This window comes from Mus pahari, unplaced genomic scaffold (genome assembly GCF_900095145.1).
Source record: "Mus pahari unplaced genomic scaffold, PAHARI_EIJ_v1.1 scaffold_13146_1, whole genome shotgun sequence".
NCBI classification, from domain to species: Eukaryota; Metazoa; Chordata; class Mammalia; order Rodentia; family Muridae; genus Mus; species Mus pahari.
In genome coordinates, this window is record NW_018392183.1 from 4,468 (window position 1) to 11,274 (window position 6,807).

Below are 6,807 nucleotides of genomic sequence, written 5' to 3' on the forward strand. Positions count from 1 at the left end.
TGGACTACCAACCAAAGAATACACATGAAGTGATCAATGAAGATAGCTACAGTGTACAGTGTATAAAAATAAATAAAATAGAAACAGTAGAAACATTGTCATACTCTTTCTATGATGCCATAGTCACCCTGATANCTAAAGCACACAAGGAATTGAAAACAAGGAGAATTTTTCTTATGAACAGTGATGGAAAATACAAAAATAAAATCCACACAAGGTGAACTGATGAACACAAGAAAACATCATCTACCATGATGAAGTAGGCTTCATCCCAGGGATACAGCGAAGATTCAATATATACATATAAAAAAACCCCATCAACATAATCCAACAAATACAGGAACTAAAAAGAAAAAAAACCCACATAACTTCAGTAGATGTTGAAAGGCCTTTGAGAATATCNAACACCCCTTCATGTGAAAAGATTTGGAGAGAGTAGGGTACAAGGTGCACTGGTAAACATAACAAAAGCAGTACGCAGCAAACCAANAGCCAACATCAAATTAAATGGAGAGGAACTTAATTCAATTCCACTGAAATCAGGGACAAGACAAGGTTGTCCACTCTCTCCATATCCATTCAACACAGTCCTTGGATTTCTACCTAGGGCAATAAGACAACTAAAGGATACACAGGGAACATAAATTGTTAAGGAAGTAATCAAAGTATCCCTACTCACAGATGGTAAGATAGCATACATAAGTGATCCACAATTCTACCAGGGAACCACAGATGATAAGCAATGCCAATAAACTGTCTGGATACAAGACTAACTCAAAAATTCAGTAGCCTCCCAAAATAAGAAATGGACCATGGTATGCAAATCTCGGGAATAAGCAAAAGAAACATGTCCTAAAAATTGCATTTATGCCATCAGCATCAATTGAATCATAAGATGAATCTAAGGTCAAATTTATAGGCCGTAGACTAGCTGGAGACTTCCAAATAGTGGACCAGCTTCAATTATGCATCTTTTGTTCATAAAAACCATGGCTTAAACATACTGAATACACTCATAGGGTTTCTTTCATGATAATGAGGACTTGTGAGATTTGAAAAGGCTTTACCATACTAAGTACATTCAGTTTCTTTCCAGTATGGATTCTTCCATGATGATGAAGACTACAGAAATGTGCAAAGGCTTCACTGCTTGCATTCAAAATCTCTCTATCCAGTAGATGTTCTTTCATGTATTCAAAGATGACCATGATATGCAAGGGCTTTACCACATTGTTTAGATTCAAATNGTTTCTCNCCAGTATGTGTTGTTTTATNTATTTGGGNANTACATTGATTTGGAAAGGCTTTAACANATTGATTATATTNAAAGGNTTTCTCTCCTGTATNTGTTATGTGTTCGTTTATGATGCAGGAGACTACTTAGAGATGAANAGGCTTTATCACANTGATTGCATTCATAAGGTTTCTCTCCAGTATGTNTTCTATTATGGTCTTGGANATTATTATAATATGCAAAGGCTTTGCCGCAACGCTTACATTCATAGGGTTTTTCTCCAGTGTGTGCTCTTTTATGTTGTAACAGATGACTGTTTCGTGCAAAGCTTTTACCACATTGGTTGCATTCAAAGGGTTTCTCTCCAGTATGTGTTCTTTTATGCATTTGAAAATGACTGTGATGTGAGAAGGATTTGCCACATTCATTGCATTCATATGGTCTCTCTCCAGTATGTTTTCTTTTATGATACACGAGAGAACTTTTCGTTGCAAAAACTTTATCACATTGATTGCATTCATAGGGCTTCTCTCCTGTATGTGTTCTTTCATGTTTTCGGAGATTACTTAGACATGAAAAGGCATTACCACACTGATTACATTCATAAGGTTTCTCTCCTGTATGAACACGTTTGTGCCTTTGAAGAGAACTGTGACGTGAAAAGTCTTTGCCACACTGGTTACACTTATAAGGTTTCTCACCAGTATGTATTCTTTTATGTCTTAGGACATGACTCTTTCTTGCAAAGGCATTACCACATTGGTTACATTCAAAGGGTTTTTCTCCAGTATGTGTTCTTTTATGTTGTTTAATAGAACTGTGATATACAAAGGATTTACCGCATTCATTACATTCATGTGGGATCTCTCCAACATGTCTTCTTTTATGATACAGAGGGCGAATATGACATACAGAGGCTTTATCACATTGATTGCATTCATAGGGTTTCTNTCCAGTGTGTACTCTTTTATGTCGTAGGAGTTGAGCATTTCGAGCAAAAGTTTTACCACATAGGTTACATTCAAAGGGTTTCTTTCCAGTATGTGATTTTTTATGATACAGGAGACCACTTTGACCTGCAAAGGCTTTATCACATNGGTTACACTCATAGGTTTTCTCTCCAGCAAGTGTTGTTTTATGTATTTGGANACTACTCTGANATGCAAGGGCTTCACAATGTTGGACACCTTCATAGGGTTTCTCTGCAATATGAATTCTTTNTTGTCTTTGGNTATGACTCTGAAATGCAAAGGCTTTATCACATTGAATAAACTCAGGGAGTTGCTGTTCAGTATGANTTCTTTCATGCCTGCAAAGACAATTGGCACATGTGAAAGCTTTCTCACATCATTACATTGATGAATCTTTNCATTTGTATGAATATGTTTTATAATTTGGTATAATTGTAAAGAACAAGCTGATTTTAATGTATTATCACTTTGTTTAAAATCATGGAGTTCCCATTCATTATGGATTATTTTGTATCTTTGAGGATTCTTGGACTAAGAAGAGCATTGATTACATAGCTTATATTTACAGTACCTTTCTACTATAAGAGGTGGTTCATATATCTGCATAGAACAGGAAGAACTTTACCACACTGATTGAACACATAAATTTTGCGACTGTGAAAGTAATACTACATTTGCAAAGTGAACCAAGGCAAATATAAGAATTCCTAATATTCACAAAGATAGTCCACAGTATTAGTTTGTAGATATCCACAATATAGTTGGAAAGTGAATTATTGGTAAACTTGTAGCACATTTTGAAAAGCCTACCCAAAGTGGGGAGTTCTACATATCTTCTAATTGTGCTGGAAGATAACAGAGGTTTGTTGCTTCTTTTAATATATTCCTATTGCCCCATGGCTTATATCCATTGTACCATATGACATCTCTATTAAAAGAATAGCAAGTAAAGGCTTCCAATGAACTAACAGCTTGATAGTTCAATTTTGTTATAGGGATTAAGGTTTCTCCACAACAACATTCTTGACTATCATATACTGCTCATCTTACTAAACTTAGCAATGTTTTTACAGGTATATGACTGACATGAACTTTAGTATGGATTAAATACTTATTAGAAGGTTTTGGACATAAATTTATCACCTATTCCATGTGTGTATTTTTCAGTGTCTAAATGGTAGGAGACTAAACACACTGGCAGTTCTTCAGCATAGATCTATTGGGCTAGGATTTAAAGGGTAAATGTGTTAACTCATTGTTTGTTTGTTTTTGTACTTAGAGGAATGGTTTAAAAACAGAAAATAGATACCTGGCACTGACATACACGGTTTATCATAATTTAGTAATCATCCATAACTTAAAACAGTGCTTCCAAGGCATATTCTTATCAATTTGCACATGAAAATTACCTTCCATATCTTCTAGAAATTTGAAAATGTTCTTCCATATTATNGTCTTCCCAAACATAGCCTAAAACATAGAGACCATATGTTATACTATTGGAAATTAGTAAAGTTTAAGTTACTAACTTCAGTGAACTTTACAACCAAGCCTGATGAATTCACCTCATTCTTCCTCATTCTTAACGGAAATTACAAGAACAAATAAAAATAACAAGGAAACAGTTGTATAGACATTTTAAAAAGTGAAAGGATATTCGCTATCTTACCTACAGCAGCGAGATTCCTATAGGTCTCCAGCATCACNTCTCTGTAGAGACTCTTCTGAGAAGGATCCAGCAAAGCCCACTCTTCCCGAGTGAAGTTCACATGCACATCATCATAGGTCACTCTACCCTAAAATATCCCATGTATGTGTACANAAGAAAACANATTACTGAGAACACTGTAAATGCATACTTCATTTAGAATATAGTCATATCATTCTTGTAATTCCTGCACTTAATTCCTGACACAAACACCTTAATGTAATCAAGGCATTTTAGAAGCAAACTGAATAATGAATGAGCTTCACCTNTGTCATTTCTGCATCCCTTGAAGAGGATAAAACCTTGTGAGAAAGTGGTAATTAATAGACATAAACCCACAAGTATACAGTTCAACAGTAGCGAGCACACATTAGATAAAATGTATTAATAATTACTAAGAAAATGGTGAGCATGCTGGCTGTATTACTTGTGTCTTGAATCCCAACACTCAGGAGGCAGACCCAGATGTATGTCCTTGAATGGTAGGATAATCCTGGTTTATGCCATGAGTTCCACGACATGAACAGGTACATATTACACAGGTACATATTAAGACGCTAACTCCCTTGTAAAAATCAATCAAACAAAGAAACAAAAAAGACCTCAGAGGTCTTCACTGAAGTTCCTACACAGAATTATACATTCACTGCAGGTCTGTATTCATCTTCCAAAGCCTCAAGTGACCCAGTTTCAACAGTAAAATTAATAAGAGCTTAATAAAAGGTATGCATATTTAAACATTTACAAATGGGCAGATTAAAATATCAGCAAGAAAAAAGAAAACAAGAAAATATTAGCTATTTAAGTCTTGATCATGAATTAGCAACATAGTGAGGGAGAGGAGGCTCACCCCGGCTATTTCTTGTGTTGCAAATAATTGGAGCAAATTACCAATATTTACATGGAGGTGCATAACTGTCTACTGGACCAAGTTCAGGAGTTGTTAGGCCATCTTCTGCCTACTGTGAGCATCAGTTACACAAGNTACACGTATTCATGCATACAGGGAAAATACTCATATTCATTCAAAAATTCAAAACAAATCTCACGAGTAGTAATAATGTCACACACCCACAATCCAATGGAACATCCATGTAATAGTAATCATATGACATCCTGAGAAATATAATATAATGTCTGTCAAGTTTCAAAATTGAGTGAGCCTGAAGTTCAGCACATCAGCATATGCATGTATATACAAAACTTGCATTCCAAGCAAATCAGCTAATAATATAAAAACAAAACAAGCCAAACATTTTGGTCCACATCTAATCCCAGCACTCTGCAGAGAGAGGCAGGAAGATCACTAAATTCAAATGCTGCCTGGTCTGCAAACCTAATTTCAGGACAACCAGGGCCACGCGGGGATAAGTTGCATTCAAAATCAAAAACAAAAACAAGAACACCAAAAATATAAAAATATCAGTGAAGTACCTCAGCACTGAATAACAGTTGCTTCTATTGTGTCTTATATGAACTAGGAATAGAGTCTATAATGATGAGGATATGATGGCAGAAGAAAGAAGCTGACTGATAACTTTCAACCGCAACATAGTAGACATATTTGAACGTATTGAGTACATGGTGACTCTGGTCACTATAGATTCATGAAAATATATTTGTCTAAATTCAATGTCTATAACAGCCCATGCCCTGTTCAAACTTCCAAAGACTCCTTTGACACTCAAAACAATCTTGTGACTGCCACACGTGTTAAAACCAGGAAACAAATTATATCTTTCAAATATACAATGGCATAAACAACCCTTTCTGTTCCAATATGGAGGATTGTGTACATTGGACCATGGCAAGAAACCCAACAGGCAAACACTAAATCCTATAGCTCTGTCCCAGCCACAGGGGGATTCAGTTTCAAAGTGCTTAAATGGCTCTATCCCTGCTACTTCCCCTACATCTGTTTCGGTACTTCCACTCCCGATATGCATCTCTCCATGGCAGATTCTCATACTGTATTAGTCAGGGTTCTCTAGAGTCACAGAACTTGCAGATAGTCTCTATATAGTAAAGGAATTTATTGATGACTTACAGTCTGCAGTCCAAATCCCAACAATGGTTCAGTAGTAGCTGTGAATGGAAGTCCAAGGATCTAGCAGTTGCTGAGTCCCACACCACAAGAAGGCGAAAGAGCGAGAGCCAGACTCCCTTCTTCCAATGTGCTTATATGGTCCCCAGCAGAAGGTGTAGCCCAGATTAAAGGTGTGTGCCACCACACCTTTAATCCCAGATGACCTTGGACTCGGAGATCTCCCTGTCTTAATCTTCTGGATTCAATCACCACTGTGTCTCAAGATCTCCATACCAAGATCCAGATCAGAAACTTCTATCTCCCAGTCTCCAGATTAGGTCCACTGGTGAGCCTTCCAATTCTGGATTGTAGTTCATTTCAAATATAGTCAAGTTGACAACCAGGAATAGCCACTACACATACCATAGGTATCTCAACATCTTGTGGTCTCAAAATACAGCTAGACATCATCTGCACAGCTTCATAACATGAACACTCACAGCATCTTCACTGGGGCTGCGACTCTGACAATATAGAAGGCTGGAATAGTCCTGAACTGAAACTAGAAAGGAAGAATCCATGACCATAATTTCACAACTTCCTTGTTTCCAGAACCAGCACAATATNGGTGAGCCTGAGAAATTTGGCTCCTCAATTGGGATGGAACATGCCACACGTGTACCATAGCTGTAGCAGGTTTTATGTGTAGTTCCATCCTGGCAGTAGGTATCACTCTGCCAACTCCTTCCATTAGTTGAAGGCAGAGCAGAAGGGATTATTACTCTTAGGGNACCTTCTTAGGCTGCAAATGAGGAGCAATGGCCCTCATATTAATGGTGAAAATCTCTTAGTTACTAAAGCACCACAA

General features: G+C 36.9%; 1 pseudogene; it reads right to left on the bottom strand.

Moving 5' to 3' along the window:
• Positions 1 to 1,067: 1,067 nt before the first annotated feature.
• Positions 1,068 to 6,520, bottom strand: LOC110314868 (annotated as a pseudogene).
• Between the last annotated feature and the right edge of the window lie 287 nt (positions 6,521 to 6,807).